The following is a 17,146-nucleotide window of genomic DNA, read 5'->3' as shown; positions in this document are numbered from 1 at the left end:
TATTTTCCAGAGATTGCATTTTTGTGTGACTATTTCCTGGTGACATGCAGGGAGGCACCTTCGTCTTATCCTTTAGGCCTCTCCCAAACACAGGCTCCTTCTGGGAGAAACTGCAGGTCTCTAATTCCAGCCTCCACATCTCCATGCTCCTTAGTGCCATACTGGCAATGGCATCTGCTGACCTGGCCTCTAGCTCTGGGCCTGCAGCCTCACTGTACTGTCTATTAATATCAACCATGACCCACAACTCACCTTGGGGTGCAGATGTGATCATCCCACTGATTGTTCAGTCTACATGGGACCATTTTTGCAGAAAGGTTGGCTTTCCCCTCCTGAGGCCTTCCCCAGCTGCCTCTAGAATTGTCCTAACACCCAGGCTGGGGAGACTGGGTCTGAAGTCTGGCATTCAAACACTAGGAAGATAACCAGACAGTAACACGAACCCACTTCTGCCATTGTGCCTGTCAGTGAAGCTCTGCTTGGCTGTGGAAATGGATCACACATGGCCTGAGGGACACTTGCCTACAGCTATAGTGCTTCTCTGACACTGGCCCAATCCCCACAGAGATCAAGCCTTGAGGCAGTCACTTCTTCCCAAAAGACTCCACCAGAGACTGGGGGAGCCGGGTCCAGTGGATCATCCAGCCTCAGCCCCACCAGCTCCTAGGGTCTTTGCTGGGCCTGGGACACCAGCCACATTCCTTAGAAGCCTACTCATTCTTGTCAACCAACAGACATAAGTCACACACACTTTAGTCTATCCTAATGATCGAGACACAGGGAGAGCTTATAAGGTCTTGGTTTCTTCATTCTGCAAGGGCCCCTGGGTCTTACCAGAAACTAGCTTAAACAAAAAGTTTGGTTTACTGGATAGATGTGGAGGTGCTCAACAAACCAAAGGAAGCAGTGCAGGAATGGGGGCAAGAGCCTTGGGGACAGGAACCAGCGCTTAAAGCCCCAGGACTCAACTTTGCCTAGACTCATCATTTTCTCTGCTGCAGATAGGTTTTCATCAGGACACTCCATCTCATATCTCATACCCCCTCAGCTTCATAATCCAGGAGACAAGGGAGTCTGCTCCCTGAGATGCACACAAGAAATCTCAGGAAGGGCTCTGATTGGCCTGGCTGAGGCCCCATGTGTACTCCAGGGCCACTTACTAGGGCCAGGGGTGGCCACCACTGGCCCAGCTGGATCATTTGCCCATGCTGAGACAGGGAACGTGGGAGAAGGATCCGGCTGGAGGAGGGCGTGAGCTTCTCTTTGGCACACTACGTTGCAGAGCTCCGAGACATCCAAGTTGTCAGACGTTTGAATCTAGAGCTCAAAAGAGATGTCTGGCTGGACATGTCACCAATGACCAATGACCCGGCTTGGGGGACAGATGAGGATGATGAAGTGAGGAAATGGATGAAGGGAGAGAGTAAGAAAAGAGCCTTAAATGAAGTCTTGAGGAGACTCTAAGACATGGGGGAGAAGGGTGATCTGGTAAAGGAGACTGAGAAGGAGCAGCCAGCGTGGTAGGAGGGGTCCAGGGGAAGAGCGTGCTGAGAAAGTGGGAGTCGTCAACAGTGGCAGCAGCTGCTGACAGGCAGCCTGAAAGTGCCTATTGAATTCAGTGACACGGAGGCCATCGGTGACCTTGGCAAGACCTGCTTCAGAGGGATGATGCGGGTCAGAAGAGAAGGAAGGCTCGAGATAGGGAAATGAAGACAGGGAGGATGGCAATGTGATTCTGAAAAGGAAGGAAAAAGAACAGTGACAGCTGGAGCAGTATGGGGGGTAAGGAGTATGAGTGTTTTAATTTATTACCATATGTGGTAATATAGTTTTTATTTTATTAAAGATTAAATATGTCATAAAATAATAAAGTATGTTATTATATAATACACAACAGTGGTATATATACTAACATATTTTATTAGTATATAGTACATAATACATGCTGTGTATTATATATTACACATTATGTATACATGTGTACACATAAGAGCATATATAAGGATTATGATTAATATACTTTATAATAAGATTATATATAACAGTAATAATTGCATGTCTTAGTTCATAGCACATCCTCATCTTAGGTACGTATCTGAGATATTTATTTACTAACATTAATATTATAGGAAACAGTTGTGAAATTATCGTCCTACATAAGAACTAGCCTACTGACAATAACTTACTATGTATTCCTTCCCCATCCCGCCCTTGGCCACCCCCCACCGAAAGTGACCACCATCCTGAATCCCATTTTTTATCATTCCTTTGTGGTCTTTTCCCACACAGAACATTTCAGAGCAGTTCATACAAATGAATTGCAATAACATGCAACCAAACGGAAGAGTCTTAGCGATGCATAGTAAGTGAAAAAGGTAAGTCCCAGAAGAATGCCTACCACATGCCATCCTTTTAATCACATTGCAGACAACGTTAAATAAATGTATTACGTTAAGAGAAACTACAACTGGAGTCCCTGCAGAGAAGGAACATGTGAAGGGTGAGGTGCAGATGGCTGGGCAGTGTGGCTACAGAACTGTGAGTGAGTTTCTTTGGGGTGACCGGTTATTGGTTCCTTCTGAAGCAGGAGGCGAGGTTGTCTGCCGGGAGTCAGGGGGACCCGGAAGGGAGGCTAGAGGTGTGCTGAGAGCAGAGACCGTTGAGGGGTAAGTGGGGGGGGGGGGCGTGCTCACGAGACAAACCCCTACCACCGCCTGGCAGGCGGCTGGTGGGCACTGACTGTGCAGTGCCCGTGCTGCTGGCTTGTGGCTGCCCGAAAAGCCCGGGACCCGTAGAGTCAGGGGAACTGCTGTGGTGGTTGGCCTGGCAGGGAATTGAACTGAGCAGGGGCCAGAGGCATCTCGTTTGTTGTCAAGATGACACTGAGAGGTGAAGGGCAGAGAGACTGAACAGGGAGGGAAGCAGAGGAGGCTGCTGGCTGATGGGCTCTGTGAGGGTGAGGGAGGGCCAGTGGGGGCCGATGGATGAACACGGGAAGGGCAGAGTCTGAACCTGGGGTCACGACGAGCTCAGGCGTGACCTTGAGGGTGGGGCAGGTGGCTCAGGCTGATGGATGAGAAGATCCTAAAATGACACTGGATTCTGGAGAAAGAGCTAATACTGAAAACCTGACAGGAGGAAGTGAGGCCGTGCTCACTGGTAGATCACAACTCAGAGTCAGGCAGAGACGGCAGAATCTTTGTCCTGAGGGCTTAAGTAGGAAGCCCACTGGCCTCACGAGTAGGACTCCACTCACAGCAGCCTGGGGCACAGGAGTCCCGCACTCTCGGCTCCGTGGCCACCACTGTTCCAAGAGAGGCTCTGCCTTTATGGTCAGCCAGGCTGCTATCCCATCAAACTTTCCTCTCCCGGCCCCAGCTGTCAGGGAGGGAGACTGGACCTAACGGCTGTTTCCCTGTGGGGGAACACAAGCTTCTTGGAGGCACAGGCTGGTCTTACTCCCCTGTAGCCCAGGGCCCAGCAGAGCACTTGGACCATGCATGGTCCCTGGGGCTCAGATATTTCTCAGACTAACTCAGAGCAGCAGATATCAGAACTGCAAGAAGTCATGGAGATCACAGGGCTTACCACCCCTCCTTCATTCTACAGATGAGGAAACTGAGGCAAAGAGGGGCTGCCACCTGCCCAAAGTCACACTGCCACTCAGTGATTGAGACCAAGAAAGTGCCTAAAGCAAAGACTCTCTCTCCCAAAAAAATACACATGTACACAAAGCTCTTACGTGTATCTTCTGGCTAAAGAACCCTCTGCAGCTCAGTGCCACTAAATGCTGGGCACGTTGGACATGTCAAGTGATGAGACAGCAGATCAGCAGCCGAGAGGGGGCTCCAGAGCCAAACTGCTTATTTAATGTCCTCACCAACAAATGGGAGATAATAACAGGTCGTTGCAGACATTAACACACTGACCTGTTGAAAGTTCCTAGAGCACAGCAGGACATGTAGTAAATGTTCTCTAAGTGTTTGCTGTTGTCATTACCGTCACCAAGTGAACCCCTAAGTGAAGAACAGCAGCAGCAATACTTTTAAAAAGGATTTAACAGGGGCGCCTGGGTGGCTCAGTCTTCAGCTCAGGTCATGATCTCATGGCTGGTGAGTTCCAGCCCCTGGTGGGCTCTGGGCTGAAAGCCCAGAGCCTGGAGCTGCTTCCAATTCTGTGTCTCCCTCTCTCTCAAAATAAATAAACATTAAAAAAAATTTTTTAAAGGATTTAACAATCTCCTCCCCCCCGCCCCATAAATAAAAATAAGAATAAAATAAAAGGATCTAACAATCCATTGATGAATGATTTCCTCTGTTCCAGTTTGTGCTGGGACCCTTACAGCAATCATGAAACAACTTACTTTTGAGGAAATCTTGTTTCGTGTCTTAGATTCTCACTAACTACACGGATGATTCAATAGGCAGCAGCTTCTCTTGCAGAATGCTGGACAAGGATTAAAAAGAACACTTGGCGTCTGGGTCGCCAGTGCGTTGCCGTCTGTCTCCCAGGCTTGGGGAAGCAGCCCCCTCCTCCCTGCCTCGCTGCACTGCCCCACAGCCGCCAGAGGGCGCCCGCCCACACAGGACTCTGGTCCCTCCGTTCACATCCTTGCTTCAGCGCCTTCAAGGACCGCCCGCTCCAGTAGGCCACGCCACCTATTTCACGAGACTTACCAGGATACCTTTTGGATCTGGACCTAAGCGCGCCGCAAGCCTCACCTGCTGGACTCTGGGACACCATCTTGTGTCCCAGCATCCCGTGTTCCTGTGCCTGCCTAGCCTACCCTTCATCTCTTCTGTCAATACTTCACCCATCTGTCAATACTGGCCAAGTGTGGACTCCTAGGGCTCTCCACCTGCAGCGGGGGTCTCCCCATCCTCCCCCCTCCCCCCCCCCCCCCGCCCCGTAACTGCAGCACCCAGCACCGTGCCCAGCAAACTTGTAGGGGGAGGAGTCGGGGGGGACAATCGAGAAAAGTCTCTTGGAGGGCGTGACAGGCCATGGGGACTTTTCTCCTGGCTGGTTATTCACCTGCACTCAGGCGAGTGCTATGGAACCCTGATGTCACTAATTTAGAGTGCACACCATTAATTACAAAATCAGCGATCTTTTCAACACCAAAAGGGGGAAAGACACTTCATATCCTACCCCAGTTTTTTTTTTTTTTTTTTCCTCCATCTAACAATGTTGCTCAAGCTTTGGGAAGGGGTACAAAGTAACACAGAGAATAGTCTTTTTTCAATTATCATCTCACTATGACAATTGCTTGTGCAGAATTGATTAAGGCTAGAATGGTTTGGCTTTCCTGGATGAAAGGATTCAGAAGCCGTGTGGGGGTTTTGAAAGGAACAAAACGTTTTAATTTAGAACATTCTATGCTGTTCCTCCCACAGAATCAAGCCACTGGAGATCTAAGTCTTGCACAAGCACCATCCCTGAGAAAGTTGGACCCAGAGATACAATAGCCTGTAGCCTGGGGTGGAAGGTGGGATGGCAGCCCCGGCCTGGAACTCTGGTCCTGACACTCACTTCTGTTACCATGCAATGTGGAACCTGCTTGAGCACTCTGCCACGTACTGTCTCATTAGATTTTCATATCAGCCTATCAGCCCTTGCTTTGCCCTCAGCTGACCTGTGTTCACCCACCAACATTTCTACTTACCTCCAAAGCCATTCATTCTCTCCAGGACTTGATGTTCTCATCTGCAAAATGGGTTCCATGGTGGTACCAGCCTCCTGAGATAAGGCAGGTGCAGCTCCACAGAATAGCACTGTGGACACATAGTGGACACATAGCACTGGCACAATATCCAGCTCCACAGAAGTGTTTCACAGAGGTTACTATTATCATTACTAGTATTATTACTCTTTCTCCCATTTGTAGCATAATGAAACTAAGACTCCAGTCAAGGAATTTGCCTGAGAACCACATGCTGACAGGCCAAGGCTGGAACCCCATCTCCTGGCTTCAGTCCATTGCTCTCCGCTTTCCCAGTGAGCTGAGATGTCCTTCCACGGTGACAACCATAGGGTTCCTTCTCTATCCAGAGGCAGGAAGACGTAATTAACGCTTTCAAGAGAATCCAGATGCTTAGATGAAAGGAAGCTCAAGCATGTCATTACCCAGCTTTTCTGTCTTATCACTGCCTTTGAAATTTGTTTTGGTGGAGGAACATAATGGTTTCCCTAGGTCTCGTCCATGTGGCTAGCCCCTGGGCCCTGGGCTCCCCATGGCTCTTGTCAGCCCCTGGGCCTCCATCTCTAGGCCCTCCTCTAGCTAGCAGACTGGGCTCCCAACACCAAATCCCACTGTCTACATCAGTTCTGAGCAGAGTTAGCGGTGAGCTAACTGGAAGCCCTCTCCCCCCAGATTGCCTTCTTTGTACAAAGGGTGCTTGGTGCTTCTGTGTCCCTCTTTCTGCTTTGCTCTTTAATAGTGCAAAGCCTCCTTGGAGGGATGACACCAGTTAACACACAGGCATGAGATACGGCTTTTAGAAGGACTGGTGGGACCTTAGGACAGCTAAAGGGAGAAGAGGAGCAAGGAAGGGGAAGTAGAGAAAAACTTCTCCTCCCTCAAAATTACAGGGAAGGCTGAATCATTAGAGGCATGAATCAGATTTATTCTCATGGCTTTTAAAATAAACACCACAGGGCTATTGTGACCTGACAGCCTGTCCTTATCCACAGAGGCCTGTGGTCTCAATTTAAAAAAGAAAAGACAGCACGTTCCAGCCCAAAAGATTGTGTCATCCTAAATGGGTGAGACCATCATTCTTGTTCTTCCATGGCAAGAAAGAGACCCGTGACCCTGGGCTCCTGTTTCCATGTCATCATGAGCCGGGTCACGTCAATGTGGCAACTGGAGAGGAACAGGCCATTGGATGTGGGCAAGAAAGGCACAGACCACAGATGACAGCACAAAGGCAGGCATTATGGGAATGTTCTGTTGCCACCTGCTTTCCCAACCTCCCAGCCACTGCTGGAGCCCCGGGATATGGGGGTGCTGGCATATGGGAAGCAGAAGAGGAGATCTATCCTCTCGGATGAGGGCGAGCATTTCTATCCCCAAATGCCTGCCTTCACATCTGAGCTCATGAGGAGAGGGCAGAAACTCACAAAGTGCGATGGAGGGGTTCCAGGAAGGACACTTTCTCAAATATCTCCCCCCACACCTTTCACTGAGTTTGAAATTCTGTCTCTCATTTAATCACTTATTCCGTTTATTTCGCTCTCAAAGGAATCTATGGTTTTTTAAGAGTCTCTTTTAATATGCAAACTGACATTAAGCAATAATATTAAAGTATTCCTCCCAGCAAGCTGGACAAGCTGTCTTCATGGGGTCGGAGCTGGGTGGAGCCAGGCTGTCCAGCCTGGGGGGGCGGGGGGGGAGGGGACAGGAAGGCAACCATGCAAACAAGTGGGCAACCCAACCGGCCAGGTTTAGAAAACAGAAAATCCTTTTTCCATCTTGTTACGGGTGGTAATGGGTCCCCTCCCCAAAGCTACGTTCAAGTCTGAACTCCTGCTACCTCAGAATATGACCTCATCTGGAAATAGGGTTGTTGCAGATGTAGTTATGATGAAGTCATGTTGGAGTAGGGTGGGCCTTTTATCCAATATAATTGGTGTTTTTATACAAAGGAGATGTGAAGATAGGCGGGGAGAACACCATGCGAAGACGCCCAGCACAGAGGGAAGATGGCCACGTGAAGACAGGCAGAGATTGGAGCTAGTCTTTCACAAGCCAAGGAACTCTTGGGGCCACCAGAAGCTGGAAGAGGTAAGGAAAGACCCTCCCCCAGAGCCTTTGGAAGGAGCATGGCCCTGGCCACACCTTGATTCTGTACTTCTAGCCTCCAGAACCATGAGAGAATAAATTCCTGTTGTTTAATGCCACCCATTTCTTGGTGCTTTGTTACAGTGGCCCGAGGATATGAGTATGCACACCTACTTCCGTATCTAACTCACCAAGTGACCTGAACAAATGCTGGCTCCTGTCAGGGATTTTGCAAAATGAGGTGGTTGGACTAGATCAACTAGGATCCCTTCAGCTCTCACAGCAGTTTAAGGATTGTTGTGAGGTTAGAAAAGCAGTTCATTCATTCAGTTAATTATCCTAGACTATATTCTGTGCCAAGCTCTGGGTGGTGAGTGGGACACTGCTCTAAAGGAGGGGATGTCCTTGTTTTTCAAAGGGAAGATGAGCCGGTTGGAAAGAACTAGACATGGGCTTAAGTCAGCAGAAGCCTGGGCCCCACAGAGTCCCCAGAGCTGGTCCCGAAATGTGGGAAGCCATCAGTTGCCTGAGAACTGGACTTCAGTCCAGGAATGCAAGGGGGGAAACTAAAGATTTCCCAAGAGGTCAAAAAGGAAATTAGGGACATGAGAAATTAAGATGGTTGATAAATGCAAAGTGTTGAACTTGCATTTAAGGAATTTACAGTTCTAATTTTCTTGCCACGATCACTTTTTTCATTCTTCCATATAAAATTACATAGGGCACTGTTCTTTGAAATAATAGCCCACTTTAAGAAACACACACCTATAAAAGATGGCGAATCTCTGGAGGCTGAGTGTCCTGTGTGGTGCACAAGGACGCCAAGCTCCATTTCTCCGAATTCCAGCGGTCAGACCTGCTTATGTCTCAAGACCAACCTACCCCAGGACAGTGTAGAACACAACACATTCACCTGTCACCCAACCACCATGCTGGTTCCAAGGCTGTATCTCTCCGCTGGACTGGTGAGAGGGTGGTCAGTATTTTGCTCCTGGGCCTAATTCCAGCTGCTTATTTGAATCCCAGCTCTGCGATGGACTACTTCTTGGCTGCAGCCCTCATGCTCCATAGTCACTGGGGCCTTGGATAAATGGTTAACTGACTACATTCCTGGAGACGCTTTGCAGAAAACTGCCAAGGCAGGCGTTTTGGCCCTGTCAGCTTTAACCTTTGCTGGGCTGTGTTATTTCAACTGTCATGATGTGGGCATCTGCAAAAGCTGTTGCCATGCTGTGGAAGCTCTGACCTTTTTGACTCAATACCACGAGAATTGATGTACACCTCTTTGCCTCTGCCCTGTCATGCCATTCAACTCACAATAAGGAGGAAATGACAGGTAAGTCCATTGGTGAGACAAACCTCTTCACCTAATTGCCTTGTTATTTTTAGAATTTTGTCTTTGAGGAGAAGGTTTGAGAGGAATTGTATCCAAGTATTTTGGGGACTGAGTTCCTTGTTCTGGTGAGTTTATAGGGGTTGCCTCCCAGCTTCTCATAAGACTCAGCATAACTAAACATTGCATATGAGCTTTTGCCTGTTAGCTTTTCAAATTCTTAAAGGGAATTCAGCTTTATTACTATCAATACCTGATCAAACGTATATGTTTGTCCTGGGAATGATGGTGAAAGGGCAAGACTGTTCATTCACAAGTAAAGACTTTGCAGAAAATTAGTCAGTGTTTAATTTTTGAAAACTTCCCTCTCTGTTATACCAGTTATTAATGGTTGCATGTCCTAGGGAAACTTTAAAGTTAGGAAATACTGCTCATTTCTAAAACTTGGGAGGAGGAGCCTGGAGAGCTTCTGAGTGTAGAAAAATTCCATGTAGGGAAGAGGTCCCCTTATAGATGTATCAAAATAGTACAGATTCTGAACTGGGACTTACTCCTCAAATGTGTTTATTTCACTTGTCCTAATGTTCTACAAATATAAAACTGTAAGTAATAATTATTCTTCCACTGTAGGAATCTCTAATGTGAAAATGTATTCTATGAAATAAAGTTTTTTAAAAAAAAATTAAATGCTATAGGGGCATCTGGGTGGCTCAGTCGGTTAAGCATCCGACTTCAGCTCAGGTCATGATCTCGCGGTTTGTGAGTTCGAGCCCCGCTTCGGGCTCTGTGCTGACAGCTTGGAGCCTGGAGCCTGCTTCAGATTCTGTGTCTCCCTCTCTCTCTGGCCCTTCCCGTCTCTCTTTGTCTCTCTCTCTCTCTCTCTCTCTCTCAAAAATAAATAAACATTAAAAAAATTTTTAAATAAAATGCTATATAATAAAAAAAAAGAAAAGAAATATACACCTATAGAAAAATAAGAGGTAGTTTTTAAGGGTGTGTGGGATTGTCATCTTCTAAGCCTTACCCCTTGACCAGGGCAGCCAGAAAAAGACACCGGAGCATTCAGAGGCCATGAGGAGACGTGGAAGAAAAGATGCTAGGAAAAATCCATCCATTTTTAAAATTAATTTTTTAGCAGTGCACACAGTTTCAAACGTCAAATTGAACGAACGTATTTGGAACAAAATACAAATTCCTTGTTCCACCTGTCCTATTCCACATGGTTCCACCCCAGGGGCCAGCACTGCCAACTGCTGTTTCCCTGGGTTTCCTCATCCCTGTGTTTCTAAATAACAAGTTTATGCTATCTTTCACTTCATCAATTCTAGATGCGATCCACTGACTTCCTATTGTGGTAGATGAGGATCTCAATCTCGTTCTTGGACACCACTGTCCGCATCCCTCTGTTTCCTGTCCCTCCTCCTCCTCATGTAGATTACAGTTTTTAGATCAATAGTCGCTGTTTACATTGTCTGCCTAGACAAATATTATTCACAGTGAGCATTGTAGTGCACTACGATTATGTTTCCTTTCTTAATTCTTGTTTTATCTGTAGTGGATAATTGCCTTGCTTTTTCATTTACTTAACTCTTTGGCATTTAATTGTCAATTAACCCTACAACTTCCAAAAGTCTCTCAGAACATTTTTCTACAAGGTCAACAACATCAAGCAATTTAATTTTCTTTCTTTCTTTCTTTCTTTCTTTCTTTCTTTCTTTTTCTTTCTTCTTTCTTTCTTTCGCTATTGGAACCACCTTTCATGAGGACCTGCTTTCTCCTACACGAGCTGGCTTTTGGTCTGTAGGCCTGCTGCATAGCTGTATTCCTGGGACTGACTTCTCTTTGCTGCCATCCCTAAATTATTTTTGCCTTTCTCTTTGGGTTGGATTTCCTGTTTCCTTGATGTCTTCCTCTTTTTAGTTTAATACCTTGTTGGAATGGAATTTGTGCTTCAGCAACCTCATCAGGTTAAAAAGATGGTCCAACAGTCTAGGGTATAGCCATGCTCATCACCACACCTGCCTTTTGCGTGACACTGCTCCAACCTGGGAAATACACCTGCCTTATCACCTGGCCTACAGCTGTCACTCTGGGATCTCCCTTCACCATATTTCTCATGATTTCTTCTCTGGGTTGAAGTTAATTTTCTTTATCCCATGTCCTTCTCTTCCTTGCTTTACTTCCAATAGCCTTCTTGAGAAGGATGCACGGGAGGTGGAGGTTTTGAGCCCAAAGATGTCTTTATTGTGCCTGCCCTCACATTTGCTTGATTGTTAACTGACTCTAGAATACTTTTTTTTTTATTTTTTTTACATTTATTTAATTTGAGAGACAGAGTGAGGCAAAGTGAGAGTGGGGGAGGGGCAGAGAGAGAGGGAGATACAGAATCCAAAGCAGGCTCCAGGCTCTGAGCTGTCAGCACAGAGCCCGACACAGGGCTTGAACCCACAGACCATGAGATCATGACCTGAGCCGAAGTCGGACGCTCAACCAACTGAGCCACCCAGGCGCCCTGACTCTAGAATTCTAAGTTGGAAATAATTCTTCTAGGCTGGAATTTTTTTTTTCATAATTTGCGGGGCATTTCTCCACTGCCCTTTATTTCCAGTGTGGCTATTGAGAAGCTATTTGAATTCTTTTTTTTTTTTTTTTAACATTTATTTATTTTTGAGACAGAGACAGAGCATGAACGGGGGGAGGGCCAGAGAAAGAGGGAGACACAGAATCTGAAGCAGGCTCCAGGCTCTGAGCTGTCAGCACAGAGCCTGATGCGGGGCTCGAACTCACGGACCGTGAGATCGTGACCCGAGCTAAGTCGGACGCTCAACCGACTGAGCCACCCAGGCACCCCTATTTGAATTCTTTTATATGTGATCTAGTTTTTCTCTCTGGAAGCTTGTAGGATCTTCTCTTTGCTCTGAAATTTCACAATGATGCCCCTTCACATGGATTTATTTTTAATTTGGGGGCTCTCACATGTGAGCACATGTGTGAGCAGGGGAGGGGCAGTGAGGGAGAGAGAATCCCAAGCAGGCTGCATGCTGTCAGTGCAGAGCCCGGGGCAGGGCTCAACCTCACAAGCCATCAGATCATGACCTGCGCTGAGATCAAGAGTCAGACACTTAACTGACTGAGCCACCTAGGTGCCCCTCACTTGGCTCTTTGAATCTGAAAAGTCATGTTCTTCAGCTGTGGTAAATATTCTTAAACTATTTTTGATGATCTAGTCCCCTTAGCCTTCTCTGTTCTCTTCTGAAATTCCTCTTGGTCAGATTTTGGATCTTTTATACTTATCCTCTAATTTCTCATGTCATATCTCCTAATTTCCATTTCTTTATTCTTTTTGTTCCATTTGCCAGGAAATTTCTTCCCATTTACCTTCTGGTTCTTCTACTGAGTGTCTCATTTCTGCCACCCTATTTTAATTTTCAAAAGCGTTTTTTGTTGTTATTATTTTTATTTGAGGACTTTTCAGTAACACTTTGTTCTTGCTTCATTGATAACATCACCCTCATTCTCCAGGAGTATTAATGATAACTTTAAAAAAAAGTTTTCTTCTAAACTGCATTCATTCTATTTCCTCTAGATTTCATTATTTACCTGTTTGGACCTCTTTATTCCACATCAGAGAACTTTCTCGATGTCCGACAAGACTTGGCTGTCTACTCTTGGCTAAGACTGGGCTCTAAAAAGAGACTGGAAGTCCTAAATGTGTGAAGGGAAAGACTGGTGTTTCATCCTGGGTGGTCCAAAGCCGTTGTGTATTGGTAACCTCCAAGTCAACGTCTTTCTTCTCAGGCTGGCCAGATTCCCTGAGGGAGAGTCTTCTCTCCCGATTGCAGGGAAATGTTCTGGATGCTGACATTTTTCAAGATGAATGAAGAAGTGAACTGGGGATCTCAACATTCAGGTGCACATGCCCCCAGAAGCCTGTTTTCTGTGTAGCACACAGGACTTTGTTTCCCTCCTTTGCAGAAAAGCCTTCAGTGTTGTACCGAGACGGGAAAAGGGCAGCCACAGCAGCGTGAGGTAAGGAAGAAATCTTATTACTCCTTGACAGCTCGCCCCCACCCCCTGGCTTCTTATTTGAGCCCCTCCCTTACCCCCTGTTCTGAAGGCACCCAATGCCACCCAGTTCTGAGCTCCGGGAGGTTCTTCGGGAGGTTCTGCGGGATGAATCAAGCTGAGTTCTCACATTCTCCACTGAGGGCATAACGTTCAGCTCCATCAGCTAAGCGGATTCAGCTGCCACGCGCCCTTCTGATTTGTAGCTTCACAAATTTGATAGCTCTTGTCTTCTCTTGTTCTCCCTCTTGCCTTGAGTTTATGTTTTTGTTCTGTTTTAAAGTTACTCTACTGAGGAAAAATGCTATATATATATATATATATATATATATATATATATATATATATATATATTGTATCCAATCAGGCACCTCAACCCAGAGGGTCTCAAAGCTAATTGACAAGCTTAATGACAGCCAACATTTATTATTTATTGTGACCCAGGCAGTCATCTAAACACTCACATGTACTAATTCATTTAATTTTCATACCAGCCCTAAGAGAGAAGTATCATTATGAAATGGGGAAACTGAGGCAGAGATGTTTTGTAAGGCCTCCCAACCAGAAAGTGATATAGCTGGGATTCAAGCCCCCAAATTTGGACCCATATCTGTACATTGTCTTGCTCGGGAGATGTTACTGTATTTACTCTAAAACCTGTTACCAAAAGACAAAGAGGGATCTGCACAGATTCTCTTCAGTAACTTTTCTAGTTGTATCTTTGTCCACTTTGCCTGTTAAGTATCAGGCACTGTGTGCAATTTTCATGTAACTTTCACCACATTATTACATGATAGGTATTCATGGGCATATTATACAGGTGAGAACACCAGGGCAGAGAGATGCTAAGTAACCTACTGAGATCTCTTGTAGTAACTGGAAGAGACAAGATTTAAAGTCAAGATCATATGGCTTCAAAGCCAAAGGAGGCTTTGGTGTGCTCAGAATTTTGGAAGGTATTGTCAAAAATGAGAGACGAGAGCATATGCCGTCACTCCCTTTCCGCGTGTCCAGATATTTAACGAAATATATACTTATGGTTCACGATTTTGGTTTTCTTCTTCAGTTATGCATATGTTGGGTCTCCTTTGTCTGCATCTCAAATCCCCAATTTTCCCTGTAATCCTTTTTAAGATTTTAGATGCATAGATTCCACGGTGGGAGTAAATGCACTTGTATGAGAAGAACAGGAAAGAGCTGGGCAAGTCCTGGAGGACCTTCAGACCCTGGTGTAGGTTAGATGTCAAGTGATGGAGAGAGGGAGAGAAGGTTGGGTAGAAGTGTTCTAGACTGCCACTGAGTCAACGAAACGGTTTGGCAAAGACACTGGAGAGTCTCCTGTGTCCCAGAAGCAGGTTTGCTTTAGTGTCTCTGCTAGAGTCATAAACTAGCTAACACATGTGTAATGGATTTTAGGCACGAAAGTGGGCCCACCTCAGTTATAGTCCCCATAATCAGAGATCTGCAGCGTGTGTTTTCATAACAGCTGCACCTAATTTGCTCTGCATTTCTCAAAACATTTTACTGCAGCTTCACATTTGATTAGAATTCAAGATCCGAAATAATTCGTCCTTAGAACTTTGGAGGAATTGGATCCATCGTCTTCTAAAATCCAGCTGTTGATGAGAAACCTGATGACAACCTGACTTCCTATTTTCAAAGAATGTCCCTTTCTTCTCCTCTCTGTCTCGTTCTCTCCCTTCCCACCCCTGAATCACCTTCCCCCACCCCTCTCTCCCCTTTAGGATATACCCTATCCTCAGAATGTAGAAGTTTGTGTGTTTTTTAATGTTTATTTATTTTCGAGAGAGAGAGATGGAGACACAGAATCTGAAGCTGCTGCAGGCTCCGAGCGGTCAGCACAGAGCCCCATGCAGGGCTCGAACCCACAAACCATGAGATCATGACCTGAGCCGAAATCAAGAATCGGATGCTTAACCGACTGAGCCACTCAGGCACCCCTGTAGAAGTTTGTCAAACTTGTGCATGGCCGTCAATACTATTTGAACTTTTAAAATGTGAAAACTACATTCCTTTTGAACCCTAGGGAAGTAGCTTATGTTATTGTTTTGATCCACTTTCTCTGTTTCTCCTCTAGAATGTCTATTAAGCAGGTGATTGTCTTTCTGGATTGATACTTAGGGCTTTTAACTTTTCTCTCAGGTTTCCAGGTCTTTGCCTTATGTCCTAGGAAACTGCTTTGGCTTTATCTTCCAATTGTTCTATTAACTTTTTTCTAAATAATTTTCTGAATGTTTCTTTAATAGCACCGCCTGCTCTTGTTTTTATTCATATCCACACAAAATCTCAAAAATTCTGAGGATATAAGTTAGAGGGTTGCTTTTATGTTTCTTCTCTTCGCTGAAGTAACCTGTTTCCTTTGGAGTGATTTTGTTTGTAGAGTTGTTGTTTTACACTCAGGTGTTTGTTGCCTGGTGATTGTCAATTTCTACTTAATAATGGGAAGGGCACCTGGGTGGCCCAGTTGGTTGAGCCTCTGACTTCTACTCAGGTCATGATTTCATGTTTCATGAGTTCCAGTCCCGTGTCGGGCTCTGTCCTGACAGCTCGGAGCCTGGAGCCTGCTTCAGATTCCGTGTCTCCCTCTCTCTCTGCCCCTCCCCTACTTGCACTCTGTCTCTCTCAAGAATAACTAAACGTTAAAAAGAAATTTTTAAATAATAATGGGAAACGGTGTTGTTTTCTACAGAGCTGCTGTGGGCTTCCTGGCTTACGCAGGGGTGTGGCTGTTTTTCTATCTAGGTCTCTCCTAGGAGTGAGTATGCGGACCACTGTGGGCAGGGCTCAGCGGTGGGTGCACTGCTCTTTTTGCATTAGCATGTAGATAGCCAGACCTAAGCTGTGGCTTCCCAAATGCATAAGGGGAGGGCTTTACTCATCGGTACTAGAACCCAACCTGGAGTCCTGTTTGGCCCTGGAGGTAAGTCCAATATCTTCAGAGAAGAGACTTATAGTTTGGGGCCTGAAGGAAAATGCTAGGCTTCCTACAAATGACCTGGTGGCGAAAGAGCTGAAAAGTTTGCAGCCTTGTGATCTCAGCTCTCTGGTGGTTTCAAGAAAAATTGTGATTGTGTAATGGGTGAGGATGGGTGACAATTGTAGCTTTCTGCATCCCCAGAGAAGCAGCCTCTCCACTGATTGCACTTGAAACTCATGACTGTGTTCCCTTTACTGCTGCTTGGCAATCCTGCTGTGCTCCCCACCCCTCTCCGTGTAATCATTTTCTCCTTCTCCTAGATGACTATTTCAAACTTTTCACTCTTGCCTCCTGGAAACTCAGGTGAGGGATTTGCTTCCCATTTCATTGGTAGATTCAAAAGAAACCTTCCACTGTGACACCTGCACACCTACCTGTGACTACACTCTGCCTTCCCTCCTGTTACAGGGTGAACAGCCCATGATCCCAGCAGAGAACCACACCTTCATCTGTTGGCCATGTCCCATCCTCTCTCATCTGCTGCTCGTATCACCCCTGCATGGCCTCCTCCCTCCCTCCTCATCAACTTCCTCTCCGTCTCAAACAGCAACCTGTGCGCCCTTCTAAACTTTTCCAGCTATACTCCATAACAGGGCCTGTATTTATGTATTTTACTTTCTCATAATGGTTATGTTGGACTTTATTGCCATTATAAAAGTAGAGGCAGGCCTAGTAAGTTTCCTTGAACTTCACAAGTTCTCTCAAATCCTCTCCCTGTAGACTAGGGCAAATTGGCTTGCAAATTGCTGAAAATACTCCTTGCTGCCAGCAGAGGGCACTCTCACCATGCCCACATTTTCCAGGAAGTGTATTCTGGAGTCCAGGGGAGCTTTCGTCTGGGAAACATTTGCCTGGGGTTTCTGGTTATCATATTTCCCCAACAGGCACCTGTTTGACTGGCATTTCCTGGCATGTACCCATCTTAGCATATTTCTTTGTCGGCTGAGTCTGGCTTGAAGGGAGGTTT

The 17,146-nt window shown here is 46.1% G+C and overlaps 1 pseudogene; it reads left to right on the top strand.

The window, feature by feature from the left end:
• The first annotated feature begins 8,557 nt into the window (after positions 1-8,557).
• LOC102950890 lies at positions 8,558-9,028 on the top strand (annotated as a pseudogene).
• The last annotated feature ends 8,118 nt before the right edge of the window (positions 9,029-17,146 follow it).

The sequence above is a fragment of the Panthera tigris genome, chromosome A3 (assembly GCF_018350195.1).
Source record: "Panthera tigris isolate Pti1 chromosome A3, P.tigris_Pti1_mat1.1, whole genome shotgun sequence".
Classification (NCBI taxonomy): domain Eukaryota; kingdom Metazoa; phylum Chordata; class Mammalia; order Carnivora; family Felidae; genus Panthera; species Panthera tigris.
Note: the sequence above shows the minus strand (reverse complement) of the source record. Positions and strands in the feature narration are given on the sequence as shown.